Raw genomic sequence first — 21,628 nt, forward strand, 5'->3', positions numbered from 1 at the left:
TTCAATTCATCACTTTAGCATCATTTTGAGGTTCGTGGCAACTCTCACTTCATCACTGTCGCATCATTTTGAGGTTTTTAGCAACTTAATACATTACTGGAGTATCATTTTTAGGATCGTAGCAACTCTCACTACATCACTGTAGCATCATTTTGAGGTTTTTCGCAACTTAATACATTACTGGAGCATCATTTTTAAGATCCTAGCAACTCTCACTACATCACTGTAGCATCATTTTGAAGATTTTTGCAACTCTCACCACATCACTTTAGCATCATTTTGAGATTTTTAGCAACACTTCCAAAATTACTGTAGCATTATTGAGGTTCGTAGCAAGTCTCACTACATTACTTACAGCATCATTTTTAGATTTTTAGCAACTCCTGCAACATTACTGTAGCATCATTTCAAGGTTCGTAGCAACTCTCACTACATAACTGTAGCATCATTTTGAGGTTTTTAGCAACTTAATACATTACTGTAGCATCATTTTGAGGATCGTAGCAACTCTCACTACATTACTGTAGCATCATTTTGAGGTTCGTAGCATCTCTCACTACATAACTGACAGCATCATTTTTAATTTTTTTGCAACTCTCACCACATCACTTTAGCATCATTTTGAGGTTTTTAGTTACTTAATACATGACTGGAGTATCATTTTTAGGATCGTAGCAACTCTCACTACATCACTGTAGCATCATTTTGAGGTTTTTAGCAACATAATACATTACTGGAGCATCATTTTTAGGATCCTAGCAACTCTCACTACATTACTGGAGCATCATTTTGAGGCTCGTAGCAACTCTCACTACATCACTGTAGCATCATTTTGAAGATTTTTGCAACTCTCACCACATCACTTTAGCATCATTTTGAGATTTTTAGCAACACTTACAACATTACTGTAGCATTATTGAGGTTCGTAGCAAGTCTCACTACATTACTTACAGCATCATTTTTAGATTTTTAGCAACTCCTGCAACATTACTGTAGCATCATTTTGAGGTTCGTAGCAACTCTCACTACATAACTGTAGCATCATTTTGAGGTTCGTAGCAACTCTCACTACATCAGTGGAGCATCATTTTGAGGTTTTTAGCAACTTAATACATTACTGTAGCATCATTTTGAGGATCGTAGCAACTCTCACTACATTACTGTAGCATCATTTTGAGATTTTAAGCAACTCTCACTACATGACTGTAAGCATCATTTTAAGGTTTTAAGCAACTCTTTCTGTATCACTGGAGCATCATTTTGAGATTTGAAGCAACTCTCACTACATCACTTTAGCATCATTTTCTAGATTAGTAGCAACTCTCACTACATCACTGGAGCATCATTTGAGGTTTTTACCAACACTTAATACATCACTGCAGCATCATTTTGAGGTTTTTAGCAACTCTCACCACATTACTGTCAGCATCATTTTGAGGTTCCTAGCAACTCTCACCACATCACTGTCGCATCATTTTGAGATTTTAAGCAACTCTCACTACATCACTGTAGCATCATTTGGAGGATAGTAGCAAGTCTCACCACATCACTTTAGCATCATTTTGAGGAAAGTAGCAAATCTCACTTCACGACTGTCAGCATCATTTTGAGGTTCGTAGCAACTCTTACTGCATCACTGGAGCATCATTTTGAGGATCGTAGCAACTCTCATTACATCACTGTAGCATCATTTTGAGGTTTTTTGCAACACTTACATTACTGTAGCATTATTGAGGTTCGTAGCAAGTCTCACTACATTACTTACAGCATCATTTTTAGATTTTTAGCAACTCCTACTACATTACTGTAGCATCATTTTGAGGTTCGTAGCAACTTAATACATTACTGTAGCATCATTTTGAGGTTCGTAGCAACTCTTACAACATTACTGTAGCATCATTTTGAGGTTTTAAACAACTCCTACCACATCACTGTAGCATCATTTATAGGTTGGTAGCAACTCTCACTTCATCACTGGAGCATCATTTATAGATTCGTAGCAACTCTCACTACATCACTGACAGCATTATTTTGAGGTTTTTAGCAACTCTCACCACATCACCGAAGCATCATTTTGAGATTTTTAGCAACTCTTCCGACATCACTGCAGCATCATTTTGAGGATAGTAGCAACTCTCACTTCATGACTCTCAGCATCATTTTGAGGTTCGTAGCAACGCTCACTACATCAGTGGAGCATCATTTTGAGATTTTAAGCAACTTAATACATTACTGTACCATCATTATGAGGATCGTAGCAACTCTCACTACATTACTGTAGCATCATTTTGAGGATCGTAGCAACTCTCACTACATTAGTGTAGCATCATTTTGAGGTTCGTAGCAACTCTCACTACATTACTTTAGCATCATGTTGAGGTTCGTAGCATCTCTCACGACATTACTGACAGCATCATTGTGAGGTTTTTAGCAACTCTCGCCACATCACTTTAGCATCATTTTGAGATTTTTAGCAATTCTTCCGACATCACTGTAGCAGCATTTTGAGGTTTTTAGCAACTTTCACTACTTCACTGTAGCATCATTTGGAGGATAGTCGCAACTCTCACCACATCACTGTCGTATCTTTTTAAGATTTGAAGAAACTCTCACCACATCACTGTAGCATCATTTCTTAGATTAGTAGCAACTCTCACTACATCACTGGAGCATCATTTTGAGGTTTTAAGCAACTCTTACTACATCACTGTAGCAACATTTTGAGGTTTTTAGCAACTTAATACATCACTGTAGCATCATTTTGAGGTTTTTAGCAACTTAATACATTTCTGGAGCATCATTTTTAGGATCCTAGCAACTCTCACTACATTACTGTAGCATCATTTTGAGGTTCTTTGCAACTCTCACCACATTATTGTCGCATCATTTTGAGGTTCGGAGCAACTCTCACTACATCACTGTAGCATCATTTTGAGGATTTTAGCAACTCTCACCACATCACTTTAGCATCATTTTGAGATTTTTAGCAACACTTACAACATTACTGTAGCATTATTGAGGTTTGTAGCAAGTCTCACTACATTACTTACAGCATCATTTTTAGATTTTTAGCAACTCTTATTGCATCACTGAAGCATCATTTTGAGATTTTTAGCAACTCTCACCACATCACTGAAGCATCATTTTGAGATTTTTAGCAACTCTTCCTACATCACTGTAGCATCATTTCTTAGATTAGTAGCAACTCTCACTACATCACTGTAGCAGCATTATGAGGTTTTTAGCAACTTTCACTACTTCACTGGAGCATCATTTCAAGGTTTTAAGCAACTCTCACTACATCACTGTAGCATCATTTGGAGGATAGTAGCAAGTCTCACCACATCACTTTAGCATCATTTCTTAGATTAGTAGCAACTCTCACTACATCACTGTAGCAACATTTTGAGGTTTTTAGCAACTTAATACATTACAGTAGCATCATTTTGAGGTTTTTAGCAACTTAATACATTAATGTAGCATCATTTTGAGGTTCGTAGCAACTCTTACAACATTACTGTAGCATCATTTTGAGGTTTTAACCAACTCTCACTCCATGACTGTGGAACCATTTTGAGGTTTTAAGCAACTCATACCACATCACTGTAGCATCATTTATAGGTTCGTAGCAACTCTCACTACATTACTGTGGAATCATTTTGAGATTTTTAGCAAGTCTAACCACATCACTGTAGCATCATTTTGAGATTTTTAGCAACTCTTACTACATTACTGTAGCATCATTTTGAGGTTCGGAGCAACTCTCACTACATTACTGTAGCATCATGTTGAGGTTCGTAGCATCTCTCACTACATTACTGACAGCATCATTGTGAGGTTTTTAGCAACTCTTGCCACATCACTTTAGCATCATTTTGAGATTTTTAGCAACTCTTCCGACATCACTGTAGCAGCATTTTGAGGTTTTTAGCAACTTTCACTACTTCACTGTAGCAGCATTTGGAGGATAGCAGCAACTCTCACCACATCACTGTCGCATGTTTTTAACATTTTAAGAAACTCTCACTACATCACTGTAGCATCATTTCTTAGATTTGAAGCAACTCTCACTACATCACTGTAGCATCATTTTGAGATTTTAAGCAACTCTCACTACATCACTGTAGCATCATTTGGAGGATAGTAGCAACTCTCACCACATCACTGTAGCATCATTTTGAGATTTTAAGCAACTCTCACTACATGACTGTAAGCATCATTTTAAGGTTTTAAGCAACTCTTTCTGTATCACTGGAGCATCATTTTGAGATTTGAAGCAACTCTCACCACATCACTTTAGCATCATTTTGAGGTTTTTACCAACACTTAATACATCACTGCAGCATCATTTTGAGGTTTTAGCAACTCTCACCACATTAATGTCAGCATCAGTTTGAGGTTCGTAGCAACTCTCACTACATCACTGTAGCATCATTTGGAGGATAGTAGCAAGTCTCACCACATCACTTTAGCATCATTTCTTAGATTAGTAGCAACTCTCACTACATCACTGTAGCATCATTTTGAGGATAGTAGCAAATCTCACTTCACGACTGTCAGCATCATTTTGAGGTTCGTAGCAACTCTTACTACATCACTGGAGCATCATTTTGAGTTTTTTGAAACTATTACCACATCACTGTCACATCATTTTGAGATTTTAAGCAACTCTCACTACATCACTGTAGCACCATTTGGAGGATCGTAGCAACTCTCACTACATGACTGTCAGCATCATTTTTAAAGGTTTTAAGCAACTCTTACTGGATCACTGGAGCTTCATTTTGAGGTTTTTAGTCAACCTAATACATTACTGTAGCATCATTTTGAGGATCGTAGCAACTCTCACTACATCACTGTAGCATCATTTTGAGGTTTTTTGCAACACTTACAACATGACTGTAGCATTATTGAGGTTCGTAGCAAGTCTCACTACATTACTTACAGCATCATTTTTAGATTTTTAGCAACTCCTACTACATTACTGGAGCATCATTTTGAGGTTCGTAGCAACTTAATACATTACTGTAGCATCATTTTGAGGTTCGTAGCAACTCTCACTTCATTACTGGAGCATCATTTATAGGTTCGTAGCAACTCTCACTACATTACTGTGGAATCATTTTGAGATTTTTAGCAAGTCTAACCACATCACTGTAGCATCATTTTGAGATTTTTAGCAACTCTTACTCCATTACTGTAGCATCATTTTGAGATTCGTAGCAACTCTCACTACATCACTGACAGCATTATTTTGAGGTTTTTAGAAACTCTTCCTACATCACTGCAGCATCATTTTGAGGATAGTACCAACTCTCACTTCATGACTCTCAGCATCATTTGAGGTTCGTAGCAACGCTCACTACATCAGTGGAGCATCATTTTGAGACTTTAAGCAACTTAATACATTACTGTAGCATTATTTTGAGGATCGTAGCAACTCTCACTACATTACTGTAGCATCATTTTGAGGTTGGTAGTAACTCTCACTACATTACTGTAGCATCATGTTGAGGTTCGTAGCATCTCTCACTACATTACTGACAGCATCATTGTGAGGTTTTTAGCAACTCTCGCCACATCACTTTAGCATCATTTTGAGATATTTAGCAACTCTTCCGACATCACTGTAGCAGCATTTTGAGGTTTTTAGCAACTTTCACTACTTCACTGTAGCATCATTTGGAGGATAGTCGCAACTCTCACCACATCACTGTCGCATCTTTTTAAGATTTTAAGAAACTCTCACCACATCACTGTAGCATCATTTCTTAGATTCGTAGCAACTCTCACGACATCACTGGAGCATCATTTTGAGGTTTTAAGCAACTCTTACTACATCACTGTAGCAACATTTTGAGGTTTTTAGCAACTTAATACATTACTGTAGCATCATTTTGAGGTTTTAAGCAACTCTCACTACATGACTGTGGAATCATTTTGAGGTTTTAAGCAACTCCTACCACATCACTGTAGCATCATTTATAGGTTCGTAGCAACTCTCACTTCATTACTGGAGCATCATTTATTGGTTCGTAGCAACTCTCACTACATTACTGTGGAATCATTTTGAGATTTTTAGCAAGTCTCACCACATCACTGAAGCATCATTTTGAGATTTTTAGCAACTCTTCCTACATCACTGTAGCATCATTTCTTAGATAAGTAGCAACTCTCACTACATCACTGGAGCATCATTTTGAGGTTCGTAGCAACTCTCACTACATTACTGTAGCATCATTTTGAGGTTCGTAGCATCTCTCACTACATTACTGACAGCATCATTGTGAGGTTTTTAGCAACTCTTTCTACATTACTTTCAGCATCATTTTAAGGTTTTAAGCAACTCTTATTGCATCACTGAAGCATCATTTTGAGATTTTTAGCAACTCTCATCACATCACTGAAGCATCATTTTGAGATTTTTAGCAACTCTTCCTACATCACTGTAGCATCATTTCTTAGATTAGTAGCAACTCTCACTACATCACTGGAGCATCATTTTGAGATTAGTAGCAACTCTCACTACATCACTGTAGCAACATTTTGAGGTTTTTAGCAACTTAATACATGACAGTAGCATCATTTTGAGGTTTTTAGCAACTTAATACATTACTGTAGCATCATTTTGAGGTTCGTAGCAACTCCTACAACATTACTGTAGCATCATTTTGAGGTTTTAAGCAACTCTCACTCCATGACTGTGGAACCATTTTGAGGTTTTAAGCAACTCCTACCACATCACTGTAGCATCATTTATAGGTTCGTAGCAACTCTCACTTCATTACTGGAGCATCATTTATAGGTTCGTAGCAACTCTCACTACATTACTGTGGAATCATTTTGAGATTTTTAGCAAGTCTAACCACATCCCTGTAGCATCATTTTGAGATTTTTAGGAACTCTTACTACATTACTGTAGCATCATTTTGAGATTCGTAGCAACTCTCACTACATCACTGACAGCATTATTTTGAGGTTTTTAGCAACTCTCACCACATCACCGAAGCATCATTTTGAGATTTTTAGCAACTCTTCCGACATCACTGCAGCATCATTTTGAGGATAGTAGCAACTCTCACTTCATGACTCTCAGCATCATTTTGAGGTTCGTAGCAACGCTCACTACATCAGTGGAGCATCATTTTGAGATTTTAAGCAACTTAATACATTACTGTACCATCATTATGAGGATCGTAGCAACTCTCACTACATTACTGTAGCATCATTTTGAGGATCGTAGCAACTCTCACTACATTAGTGTAGCATCATTTTTAGGTTCGTAGCAACTCTCACTACATTACTGTAGCATCATGTTGAGGTTCGTAGCATCTCTCACTACATTACTGACAGCATCATTGTGAGGTTTTTAGCAACTCTCGCCACATCACTTTAGCATCATTTTGAGATTTTTAGCAACTCTTCGGACATCACTGTAGCAGCATTTTGAGGTTTTTAGCAACTTTCACTACTTCACTGGAGCATCATTTTGAGGTTTTAAGCAACTCTTACTACATCAGTGTAGCAACATTTTGAGGTTTTTAGCAACTTAATACATTACAGTAGCATCATTTTGAGGTTTTTAGCAACTTAATACATTACTGTAGCATCATTTTGAGGTTCGTAGCAACTCTTACAACATTACTGTAGCATCATTTTGAGGTTTTAAGCAACTCTCACTACATGACTGTGGAATCATTTTGAGGTTTTAAGCAACTCCTACCACATCACTGAAGCATCATTTATAGGTTCGTAGCAACTCTCACTTCATTACTGTACCATCATTATGAGGATCGTAGCAACTCTCACTACATTACTGTAGCATCATTTTGAGGATCGTAGCAACTCTCACTACATTACTGTAGCATCATTTTTAGGTTCGTAGCAACTCTCACTACATTACTGTAGCATCATTTTGAGGTTTTAAGCAACTCTCACTACATGACTGTGGAATCATTTTGAGGTTTGAAGCAACTCCTACCACATCACTGTCGCATCATTTATAGGTTCGTAGCAACTCTCACTACATTACTGTGGAATCATTTTGAGACTTTTAGCAAGTCTAACCACATCACTGTAGCATCATTTTGAGATTTTTAGCAACTCTTACTACATTACTGTAGCATCATTTTGAGGTTCGTAGCAACTCTCACTACATCACTGACAGCATTATTTTGAGGTTTTTTTGCAACTCTCACCACATTACTGTCAGCATCATTTTGAGGTTCGTAGCAACTCTCACCACATCACTGTAGCAGCATTTTGAGGTTTTTAGCAACTTTCACTACTTCACTGTAGCATCATTTGGAGGATAGTAGCAACTCTCACCACATCACTGTCGCATCATTTCTTAGATTAGTAGCAACTCTCACTACATCACTGGAGCATCATTTTGAGGTTTTAAGCAACTCTCACCACATCACGATCGCATCATTTTGAGATTTTAAGCAACTCTCACTACATGACTGTAAGCATCATTTTAAGGTTTTAAGCAACTCTTTCTGTATCACTGGAGCATCATTTTGAGATTTGAAGCAACTCTCACTACATCACTTTCGCATCATTTTCTAGATTAGTAGCAACTCTCACTACATCACTGGAGCATCATTTTGAGATTTTTACCAACACTTCATACATCACTGCAGCATCATTTTGAGGTTTTTAGCAACTCTCACCACATCACTGTAGCATCATTTTGAGATTTTAAGCAACTCTCACTACATCACTGCAGCATCATTTGGAGGATAGTAGCAAGTCTCACCACATCACTTTAGCATCATTTCTTAGATTAGTAGCAACTCTCAGTACATCATTGTAGCATCATGTTGAGGATAGTACCAAATCTCACTTCACGACTGTCAGCATCATTTTGAGGTTCGTAGCAACTCTTCCTACATTACTGGAGCATCGTTTTGAGTTTTTTGAAACTATTACCACATCACTGTCACATCATTTTGAGATTTTAAGCAACTCTCACTTCATCACTGTAGCATCATTTGGAGGATAGTAGCAACTCTCACTACATGACTGTCAGCATCATTTTTAAAGGTTTTAAGCAACTCTTATTGCATCACTGGAGCATTATTTTGAGGTTTTTAGTCAACCTAATACATTACTGTCGCATCATTTTGAGGATCGTAGCAACTCTCACTACATCACTGTAGCATCATGTTGAGGATAGTAGCAAATCTCACTTCACGACTGTCAGCATCATTTTGAGGTTCGTAGCAACTCTTACTACATCACTGGAGCATCATTTTGAGTTTTTTTAAACTATTACCACATCACTGTCACATCATTTTGAGATTTTAAGCAACTCTCACTACATCACTGTAGCATCATTTGGAGGATAGTAGCAACTCTCACTACATGACTGTCAGCATCATTTTTAAAGGTTTTAAGCAACTCTTATTTCATCACTGGAGCATCATTTTGAGGTCCGTAGCAACTCTCACTACATTACTGACAGCATAATTTTTAGATTTTTAGCACCTCTCATCACATCACTTTAGCATCATTTTGAGATTTTTAGCAACTCTCACCACATCACTGAAGCATGATTTTTAGATTTTTAGCAACTCTTCCTACATTACTGTAGCATCATTTCTTAGATTAGTAGCAACTCTCACTACATCACTGGAGCATCATTTTGAGGTTCGTAGCAACTCTCACTACATTACTTTAGCATCATTTTGAGGTTCGTAGCATCTCTCACTACATTACTGACAGCATCATTGTGAGGTTTTTAGCAACTCTCGCCACATCACTTTAGCATCATTTTGAGATTTTTAGCAACTCTTCCGACATCACTGTAGCAGCATTTTGAGGTTTTTAGCAACTTTCACTACTTCACTGGAGCATCATTTTGAGGTTTTAAGCAACTCTTACTACATCACTGTCGCAACATTTTGAGGTTTTTAGCAACTTAATACATTACTGTAGCATCATTTTGAGGTTTTTAGCAACTTAATACATTACTGTAGCATCATTTTGAGGTTTTAAGCAACTCTCACTACATTACTGTGGAATCATTTGGAGGATAGTAGCAACTCTCACTACATCACTGTAGCATCATTTTCAGGATAGTAGCAAATCTCACTTCACGACTGTCAGCATCATTTTGAGGTTCGTAGCAACTCTTACTACATCACTGGAGCATCATTTTGAGTTTTTTGAAACTATTACCACATCACTGTCACATCATTTTGAGATTTTAAGCAACTCTCACTACATCACTGTGGCATCATTTGGAGGATAGTAGCAACTCTCACTACATGACTGTCAGCATCATTTTTAAATTTTTTAAACAACTCTCACTACATCACTGTAGCATCATTTTTAGGTTTTTAGCAACTTAATACATTACTGTAGCATCATTTTGAGGATCGTGAAACTCTCACCACATCACTGTAGCATCATTTTGAGGTTCGTGGCAACTCTCACTACGTCACTGTAGCATCATTTTGAAGATTTTAGCAACTCTCACCACATCACTTTAGCATCATTTTGAGATTTTTAGCAACACTTACATTACTTTTGCATTATTGAGGTTCGTAGCAACTCTCACTACATTACTTTAGCATCATTTTGAGGTTCGTAGCATCTCTCACTACATTACTGACAGCATCATTGTGAGGTTTTTAGCAACTCTCGCCACATCACTTTAGCATCATTTTGAGATTTTTAGCAACTCTTCCGACATCACTGTAGCAGCATTTTGAGGTTTTTAGCAACTTTCACTACTTCACTGGAGCATCATTTTGAGGTTTTAAGCAACTCTTACTACATCACTGTAGCAACATTTTGAGGTTTTTAGCAACTTAATACATTACTGTAGCATCATTTTGAGGTTTTTAGCAACTTAATACATTACTGTAGCATCATTTTGAGGTTCGTAGCAACTCTTAGAACATTACTGTAGCATCATTTTGAGGTTTTAAGCAACTCTCACTACATTACTGTGGAATCATTTGGAGGATAGTAGCAAATCTCACTACATCACTGTAGCATCATTTTCAGGATAGTAGCAAATCTCACTTCACGACTGTCAGCATCATTTTGAGGTTCGTAGCAACTCTTACTACATCACTGGAGCATCATTTTGAGTTTTTTGAAACTATTACCACATCACTGTCACATCATTTTGAGATTTTAAGCAACTCTCACTACATCACTGTGGCATCATTTGGAGGATAGTAGCAACTCTCACTACATGACTGTCAGCATCATTTTTAAATTTTTTAAACAACTCTCACTACATCACTGTAGCATCATTTTTAGGTTTTTAGCAACTTAATACATTACTGTAGCATCATTTTGAGGATCGTGAAACTCTCACCACATCACTGTAGCATCATTTTGAGGTTCGTGGCAACTCTCACTACGTCACTGTAGCATCATTTTGAAGATTTTAGCAACTCTCACCACATCACTTTAGCATCATTTTGAGATTTTTAGCAACACTTACATTACTTTTGCATTATTGAGGTTCGTAGCAACTCTCACTACATTACTGTAGCATCATTTTGAGGTTCGTCGCAACTCTCACCACATTACTGGTGTATCATTTCTTAGGTTAGTAGCAACTCTCACTACATCACTGTCGCTTCATTTCTTAGGTTAGTAGAAACATTCATTGCATCACTGTAGCATAATTTTGAGGTACGTAGCAACTCTCACTACATCACTGTCAGCATCATTTTGAGGATAGTTGCAACTCTCACTACATCACTTTAGCATCATTTTCAGATTAGTAGCAACTCTCACCACATCACTGTAGCATCATTTCTTAGGTTTTTAGCAACTCTAACCACATCACTGTAGCCTTATTTTGAGATTTTTAGCAACTATCACTACATCAATGTAGCATCATTTTGAGATTAGTAGCAACTCTCATTACATCACTTTAGCATCATTTTGAGGTTAGTAGCAACTCTCACTACATGACTGACAGCATCATTTTTAGGATCGGAGCAACTCTCACTACATGACTGTAGCATCATTTTGAGGTCTTTAGCAACTCTCACTACATCACTGGAGCATCATTTTGAGGTTTGAAGCAACTCTCACTCCATCACTTTAGCATCATTTTGAAGTTTGAAGCAACTCTCAATACATCACTGGAGCATCATTTTGGGATTATTAGCAACTCTCATTTCATCACTTTAGCATCATTTTGAGGTTTTTAGCAACTCTCACTACATCACTGGAGCATCATTATGAGGATAGTAGCAACTCTCACTACATCACTGCAGCATCATTTTGAGATTAGTAGCAACTTTTACTACATGACTTTAGCATCATTTATTAGGTTAGTAGCAACTCTCACCACATCACTGTAGCATCATTTCTTAGTTGAGAAGAAACTCTCATTACATCACTTTAGCATCATTTTGATCTTAGTCCCAAGTCTTACTGTATTATTGACAGCATCATTTTGAGGTTTGTAGCAACTCTCACTACATCACTGGAGCATCATTTTATTCTTGAGATTGGGGACCAATAATTTTAATGTCCATTTTGGGGACATGTACTGTACACACACACACAGATTTATGAAAGTCACTTTCAGGTGCCTGAAATTCCTTTGGGGACTAAAGTCTAGAAAAGTAATTTGAACATTTGTGTGTACTTTTTTTTTGTGATGATAAGATTTTCACCGACCAAGTCAGCCATATTGGCACCACAATCCAATTGGCATGTCAATAAACATCACCCAATAAACCAGGTCTTCTGTCTAAATGTATGTCACTGAAACATACTGTATTGTATTGCCTCACACTTACAGCATACAAGGATGCATGGCGTGGGTGGAACTGCCTGAATCTCTTCTGCAATGGAAGTTTGGTCAACCGTGTGGAACATTCCTGCACGATCCCCTTTGAGTGTGAAAGTAGCATCAACACAGCACCACGTGGTCCACCAGCAGCTTGGATTTCTGGTCCTTGTCTTGTAGTTCCACTTGACTTCTCCAAGGGAAGAGACTGCAAATAGTCAAGAACTCTGGGAAATTTGGTGGCTGTGGCCTCCTCAAATTCCACATTGATGTGGACACCAGTTCAAAGTTTGAAGTGCAGTTATCAACTCTGCACTGAAGTTGTTTCGTTAAAGGATAAATGATTTCCATTGTCCAATGATTTTTTTACATTCCAATCCTCTAAAGTGATGGACTGATACTGTAAATATGTAGAAATTCTCTATTGTTCAAAGTACAGATTCTGTGTTTATACATTGTTGTAGTTTTTATACTTGGAGAAAAAAGAATCTAACAGGAAATCACTGTAGAAAGTTGGCTCAGTTTCATAAAGTAACAACTAAATAGCTTCAATTGACAGTGATTGACCTTAAACTTGGCTATTTTAATGCACTATGCTTGCTTTTCCACTGTCAAATGAACTTTTTTAATGGGAAATTCCTGCTCATAGACTGGTTTGTTTCATAAATGAACCAGTAAGAGCCCTGAACTTAGAGAAGAACCTGAAAGGTCCTTGTTCTTCATGTGTTTTTCCATGATGGGCCTGTTTTCCTGCAGTTGAATGCACATTGATCAACACTAAATGGACTGTAATTTAATGAGTTGGGACTGTGAAACCTGCTGTGTATTTTTAGTTTATTCCATGTAATTTTGTGGAACAGTTCATTACTGTAATTTGACGGTATTCATCTGGAAACTCTGCTGACTGACTTTTTACTGTTTTTTTTATAGTTTTTTTTCTTGACAGTGTACACAGAGGTCTGGTGGTTGAGCCGGGGCATTTTTACAAGCTGCTACCTGAAATTAATGCATTTCTTCATTCAAAAGACAAAACGGTCCCAGAGCTGATCGACCCAGAATGGAAATGGCACCTCGCATTTTGTGTTTGTGTCCCACAACATTGTCTGGCAGACAGTTGACCTGTCAATCACACACAGAGTCCCGCCCCCACACAGCTGAGAAACGCAGCTCTCAGCAGCTGCCTCAGTCACACAGAAGATAGACGCGTTTCCTGGTTGGCGAGTGCAGACACAACTTCTCTGAGTGCAGGATTCACTTCTCTCATTGCTGTTTGTTCACTGTTGAGGTTTTATTCCTCCACCAACCTGCTTCTGTCTGGAAAGAAACAAATAACTGGAGTGCTGCACATCAACAAACTTGGAGTTTGGACACGGACGAATGAAGTTTGGCTTTTTGTTTCTTCCATCAGATCAGAGCTGATAGGAAAAACAATCAGGTGGTTTCATTAAACCAGCAGTGAGCTGGACTTCAGCCCAGGTCCACAGTCCCACTGTCAGTTCACTTCAACATGAATGAACAAAATCCAACCCTCACCTGGCCTGGAAATAAATAACAATTGCATAACAATAACTCCTTTATTTCTCTCCTGTTCAGGTCCAGTTGGACTCACTCATCTCTATTTGGTAGGATTTCACTTCATGAGTTCAGAAGCATCTTCACATGAGACGCTGGTTCCTCACATTGATTGATCATTGAATTCTGTCTTTGATCTCTGAATTCTGTGTTTGATGTCTGAATTCTGTGTTTGATCTCTGAATTCTGTGTTTGATGTCTGAATTCTATGTGTGATGTCTGAATTCTGTCTATGATCTCTGGGTTCTGTGCATTGATCTCCTGCTTCAGTCTTTGATCTCTGACTGATTCTAAACTCATCAAAGGATCACATCAGCATCTTGCTCCAGACTCCAGATGGTGGTTTTACCAAGTGCACCACAGTCCTTGTTGCTGTCTGCTGTTGGGTCACAGCAAAGTAAGGAAACAGCCTGACGGTCCTCAGGAGGAAATTCATCAGCCTCCAAAGATGGAGGTGAATCTAGACCTGCTCATGTTGGCCATCCTTGATGAACTTGGGCGGTACTCTGGTGCAGGGATGAGGTCATGGAGCTGATCTGGGAGCAGTCCTGATGTTAAATGGACAAAATGTGTCAACATAAAATAAAATTGTAAACCTGTTTGAAGTCTTATTTTGTGTCTGATGGCCATTTTTGAAATCACTAATGATTTTTTTGACTGAACGTCCTGGATCCTGTGGTGCCTGATGAGGAGACAACTTGAGTACAGAGTTGAAGAGGAGGGTTTTTGGAGGGGAGATGATTTTTGCAGTGTTCCAAGTCAATAAAATGTCATCATGTTTCAAAATGTCCTCACTAAGATGGTTATTAATCCCTCATTCTCAGCTGCTACAGCCTTTAAAGAAACCCTTTGACTGGTGGATCTAACAAAGATCAGATGTTGTCTCCTCTAGAACATCAACAGCTTAACGTTGTGGGCAGGACTCCTACCTGAGCAGGGAGACCCCAATGGACTTCTAGTCCTGATAGGGAGAGGGAGCCTCCTGGGTCACGGAGTGGGGAACCTGATAGGGAGTGGGACGACCCGCCCATTGTGGGTGATTGACAGGGCAGGTTTGATCTATGTTTTCATTTTCAAAAGTAATTTTGAACATTTGTGGAAAGTTCGCCCACCTTGAACATGTAGAAGATGTCTTCTGATAGTGAATCGACTGTTGTCACATTTAAGGATCACTTGAGCTGATAAGATGAAGGCTACACAGGTCCAGCTGGAGATGCCGGGGATTGAACCCAGGGCCTCACACATGCTCAGCATGCGCTCTACCACTGAGCTACACCCCCTCTGGTAGAGTCACTGTTTAACTGGTGAATGAATTTCCAGTTGATTTTAGGAAACCTAGAAGTTCCTCAGGTGCCATCAATCTTAAGTCACTCCTTCACTTTGTGTGTGGTTCAAAGTCAGTGGTTTCATCAGAGCTCAACAACAGAACAAGCTGAAGTCTTCTGGAGAACGAGGGCACCGATCCCACCACCTCTCACATGCCAAGCTAGCGCTCTACCATTGAGCTCCTTCCTCTGCTCAGCAACATAACAGATAATGCAGGTTGACCTTCAGGCTGCTGGGAGGTCAACACCTGAAATATTTCCAGGATTCTGTCGTGTTGGTAGAAACAGTTTGAGGGAAGAAAACCCTCAAACATGATGATGTCATTATTGAAGGCTTTACTGCTCCTAACCTTTGCTTGTTCTTCTGTGGTTGTGAGAGGTTCTGAGTGATGAATGGAAACTGAAGGTTTAGGCATCAGTTCAAAGTAGCAGGAGCTTAAGGGGACATTTCAGATTTGTTGAAGTTGAGTCCGACTGCCTTCTTGTTCATGACGATGGTGATGTCAGAGTTCTTGCTCAGAACGATCCATGCTGTTCCTCCTATTAGTTATGGAAAGTTGGAGCAAAACGTCATGCAGGGTCACAAGGTCACGTGTTTTGTGTTATCAGCAGATTTAATCTATAGAGTGAGTGACGTGTGGTGTGTTTGTCAGGAGCTTAAAGACCAAAGTTGTTGATGCACAAGAGAAGTACACACGTCAAAGCTGCTTCATTTTAATGAGTGAAACTGAAAATTGAGAAGAGTGACAACAAAAATGGAGACAAGAAGTCTTCTTCAAAACACACACACACACACACACTCACACACTCACATAGTCATATACGTGCAGTCAAATGCCAGTAAATTCTGAGTATTTTTGAATCCATTTTCATTTCATTCTTTTCTTTATGTTGCCCCCTGCTGGACAATAGGTTTAAGGTTAATGTGGAAAAAAAGCAGACAATAAATACGACTGAACTATTATTGAAATGCCGGCGACTTCATTCGATCTGAAAGTTCATTGTTGACCAAACAGACACTGATACAACAGCCTTAAAGTCTACCTCCATCGGCTAAAGATGCCCCTGGATCATAAAGCACAGCTCGACTGCTGGCTAACATGCAGGCGTGGGCCCATCACTGAAATCAGCAGTCATGAAAAACTGTGCTAGGCCTCCAGACCCAAGCTTGAAGAGGTTTGAAAACTGGACCCAGGAGAATTTTAACTGAAAACCCCTGCTCTGGAGGATCTGAGGGATGCATGACTGCCCTCTGTTGACCCGTTTAATACAGGAATATCTGAGAAGTACTGAGGACGGCAAAGGGTGCTGATTGGCCAGCAGCCCCACACAGGTCAAAGGTCACCCCCACGGCGGACCAGTTTATTATAATAGTCACGACACCATCCGTTACAGTTGGGTTGGGTTCAGGCTCTTCAGCGCTTCTTATTTTTCCGTGAGCTCCTCCAGCTGCTGGTCCGTCTCTCCCCTTTTCTTTCTCTTCTGCTTACTTTTTTGTTTCTTTGTTCTTTAACTTTAAACAGAACTTCTCCTCTCCCCCTTTTCACGGTCACAATACTGTTGACCTCCCGTGAGCCTTGAATCTCCATCCTGACCAGTGGAGAGAAACCACCTTGTGCCTGAGAAGAGCATCGCGGATCCCAGTGGGAGCCACGGTCGTTGAGATGGAGGCTTGGTAGGCCGTCCCCCCACCAGGTCGTTGGAGAGGTTCCGTACATTGATGAGAACAATCCAGCTGAGAACGTGAGCAGGTCCTGTTGGTTGTCGTGCTGTCACAGTAACAAAGACCAGTGCTGCATCTGTTCAGGCCTCAACTCCTGTCTCACTGCCAGCTCCACCTGACTCCTCAGACCCTGCTCAACCTCCATTCAGGAGTTTTCTTTGTTTGGAGGTCACTGACCCTTCATCCTGAACACCTTCTCACCTGCTACCTTTGCCGTCCACTTGAGTCTCAGATAAATCTTATGATTCATGTCTGATCCTCCATGTGCCTTCATTGCTTTACTGGTATTATTCCTCTGTCTTACGTGCTTCCTTGTTTGTATTCAATCCTCTTAAAATTCCAGGAAGTGTTTCAACTGGTTTTTATATTTGTATGTAAGCCTCTGACCCTCAAAGAACTCACTGACAAGCTGGAACCTGAGACTGAGCGTTTCTCATTGGACTCTAAATCACAACCAGCGGTGCCCTGAGTAACAACTGTGTTAGCATCCTAAAGCTACATCATCACCACCAGCTGATCAAGTCACTACTCTGTACACAAGTCACTGTAACCTAGCAAAGTTGAACCTAGAGGAAAAGTACAGTTGAAGCCAGATGCAAACAGATGTTGATGTTTACTCTGTAGTCCTGGCAGCAAGTGTCCTTGGAGACGTCACTCCAGACACTCGCAGAGCTGACAGAGATGGTTTGACACAACTCATGATGTTACTGCACTGCAACAGTAACGGACCATCGATGGCATCGCTGTGATGGAGGAGGACAAAGAATTCTGTCATCAAGTTTTGTTCATGTTTTGTAAATGTTCTTCTTGATCTCAGAATTTAGTCTTTGATGTCACAGTGCCAGAACGGACCAAACCTGCCTGTGTCAGAGGAAGCAGAATGACATCAGCATCAGGACATTCAGAGCCTTCAGAAACGTGGTGATGGTTTCACCAAAGAGGGACCAGTTCAGTAAATGTGGTCAGGCTTCTGAGAGTCTGGGTTCAAGATGGAGTTCGGGGTTTTAGCGACTCAGAAAAACTGTTTGTGGCTCAGAAAGCAGAGGAGGGCTGATGAAGAGACCTCACAATGAGTGTCATCAAGGAGGAGGAGGTAGTAGACATCACATGGGGGGGGGGTAGAGCAGCAAGAAGAGAGGAGGAACAACTTGTTTGAATAAAACAAAGACAAACAATCAAAGAGAGTCAGAGCAGAGGAGCGGCCCTGAGTCACAGTTAATGGTGGAGTTTGATGATCCATCATTCATCTCCTTTAAATGCTGTCAGGGAGGGAGAGCCGTCTGCTGGTGGTGGTGTTCATTCCTCAGTGGGAGCCTCTATAGTTGATGTTCTACTACCCTCTGGTGGTGAGGCAGTGGGGATGCAGGTGATCTGCTGGTCTGGTTGAACGTGAGTGGACAGAAATCTTGTTGAGGTGACTGGGAGTTCCTGACTGTGGTGAGCTGCCTTGCTCCTCCTCAGGTCTTCATGGTGGCTTTCTGCTGGACTGTTGTTGAAGGGAACATGGCATCCTATCATTTTCAGCTCTGACATCTGGACAGTGGACAGATGTGACATCATCATGGTCTCACTGCCTGCTTTGTTCATGGATCAATGGAACGTTGTGTTGGAACCTTTATTGTAGAACTGCTATGAGCTGAGAGCTCAGTGTTGTTGGAACAACGCAGCTCCACATGGGACTGATGTGATGAAGAGGTTTTTATTGAGCTGAAGCTGGAGAGCAACAATCAAAATGGAGCAGCAAACATAATGTCTGGTCTCTCTCTCTTCTCTTCCCCACCTCTCTGTCTCCTCTCCTCCCTCACCTCCATCTCTCTCCAGCCCTTTTTAGACAGAAAATGTGCCAAATTTGCCGTCTCGTCTGTGTGAAATGGAGGCGTAATATTCCTCTTTTTGAAAAGACACCCCTTGGTGGGCATCAACACTTGATGTGATGTGCAGCTCACACAACCTCAGTCATTGACAACGCAATGACTGAGGTTGGCAGAGCGGGGCAACAACAGACTCTTCAACTGAAACCCAGGATGGAAACCATCTCGGAGCAGTTGGCCGCTCTGCAAAGAGGAGAGTGATGTTGAAGCCCAGAAATTTAACTTTACAATTTGGATTGGACTGAAAGAGAAGACGGATTGGAATGTGTGCTCCTCCGCCCAAACCCACAGCTTCCTTATCGGCTGCCCCATTGTTTATCCTCCAGGAGAACTCCTTCTGCCTTGGTGACGTAAATGGCGCGTACTATCCTCCCCTCCCCTTCCCCCGTGTGTTCCTGACCCCTGCCTCTGCCCTCTCCACCTCCCTTGGGGTGGCAGCACCGACCTTGTAGTCTGGCTGCAGGCCTCACTCTCACTTGCCTCCATTGGGACAACGGACTGTTCAAGTTCAGCGTACATACACAACAAATGTATATGTGCTGTCGTTAATTCTGAAGTGTACCATTATTACGATTAAACTGTGCATTCAGGGAACATTAAAGTGGTTTCAATCGTATTCATCAGGTTGATTTCAGTTTGTAGACATTCATGATAAATCTTCTATACAAACCAAAGTTAAACACGGTGTTCCTCAAGGTTCAGTGCTGGGGCCAATACTCTTCACTTTATGTATGCTTCCTTTAGGTCATATTATTGGGAAACAGTCCATAAATTTCCATTGTTACACAGATGATACTCAATTATATTTATCAATAAAGCTGGATGAAGGCCAGCAGTTGTCTAAAACTCCATGTATGAGTTCCATCTAGGCTGGACTTTTGTAATTCTTTATTATCAGGCTGCACCAACAAGTGATTAAAGACTTGACAGCTGCACATGTATTGACAGGAACCAGGAAGAGAAACCATCGTAACAATAACATACACTCATGTAAGATAGTCTGAAGACACTCAAAGATAATTCAGTGTTTGATCAGTGATCAATACGTCAATATAAAGATCAGTAAGTGGTACCAGGTGGATCTTTCCATGGTGACCTCAGAGAAAATAAGATCAGCCCTCTCACCGTCATATCCAATGATGGCTCCATTATGTCAGGTTAACTGAGTTCATTTCCTGCTGCATTATCTGAAAAACGCTTTCTAAAACCAGAACCTCCAAGTTGGGTCTGAACGACCATGATAAATTGCATTATCTACTCAGTTTGAGTCACACCAACACAGAATGGACAAAGGACATTTTTCTGTTGTGTTGTTTCATGTTTTCCTCATCTAGGAAGTTTTTGCAACTAATTCAGCAAGACAAATGTCTCTCAAGTGTGTGTTCTCCTCATGTGTCTTTTCAGACATCCTTTTTCTGAAAATCTTTTGCAACAAAATGCACAGGGGAATGGTTTCTCCCCAGTGTGCGTTTTCATGTGCTTTCCCAGATTTCCCTTTTGTGAGAATCTTTTGCCACAAAGTGCACAGGGAAATGGTTTCTCCCCAGTGTGCACGTTCAGGTGCCTTTTCAGATGTCCCTGTTCTGAGAATGTTTTGCCACACACTGAGCAGCCGAATGTTTTCTCTCCAGTATGTCTTCTCATATGTCTATTCAGACAACCCCTTTCTGAAAATCTTGTGCCGCAAACTGAGCAGGGGAATGGTTTCTCTCCAGTATGGGCTCTCCTAATGTGTCTTTTCAGACAATCCCTTTCTGAAAATCTTGTGCTGCAAACTGCGCATGGGAATGGTTTCTCTCCAGTATTGGCTCTCCTAATGTGTCTTTTCACACTTGCCTTTTCTGCAAATGTGGTGCCACAAACTGAGCATGGGAATGGTTTCTCTCCAGTATGTGTTCTCTTCATGTGTCTTTTTAGATATCCATTTTCTGAAAACCCTGTGCCGCAAACTGAGCAGGGGTATGGTTTTTCTCCAGTGTGTGTTTTCATGTGTACATCCAAATTCCTTCTGTAACTAAAACCTTTACTGCACTTTGAGCACCTAAAGGGACGCTCATCCTCACTGACTTCTGTCTCAGATTCAGAAGGACCAAAGGTCACGTTCCTGATGATCTCTGATTCTCTTCCAGTCTTTAGTTTTTGTTCTTTTGAGCTGCAATGACTCGCTTCCTGTCCTGGGCTCAATTTCTGAAGCATATTCCTCCTTGAGCCAAAGGGTTCCTTGTGCTCAGAAGTGGCCGTGTTATCAGGTCTGACCCAATCATCCTCACTGACTTCAGTCTCAGCTTCAGAAGAGTCTGACATCTGGTCTTCAGTCTGGGGTTGTACAAGTGGATCTGGATCTACCTTGCTGGCTGGTTCT

At 40.3% G+C, this 21,628-nt stretch overlaps 1 non-coding gene across 1 annotated transcript; it reads right to left on the reverse strand.

The window, feature by feature from the left end:
• Positions 1-15,555: 15,555 nt before the first annotated feature.
• trnaa-agc (transfer RNA alanine (anticodon AGC)) lies at positions 15,556-15,627 on the reverse strand. Its single transcript has one exon. It is a non-coding gene; the product is annotated as a tRNA-Ala (tRNA).
• Positions 15,628-21,628: the final 6,001 nt, after the last annotated feature.

Source organism: Aulostomus chinensis, chromosome 1, assembly GCF_037954235.1.
Source record: "Aulostomus chinensis isolate RoL2024-O1b breed Wild chromosome 1, RoL_Achi_v1.0, whole genome shotgun sequence".
Lineage (NCBI taxonomy): Eukaryota > Metazoa > Chordata > Actinopteri > Syngnathiformes > Aulostomidae > Aulostomus > Aulostomus chinensis.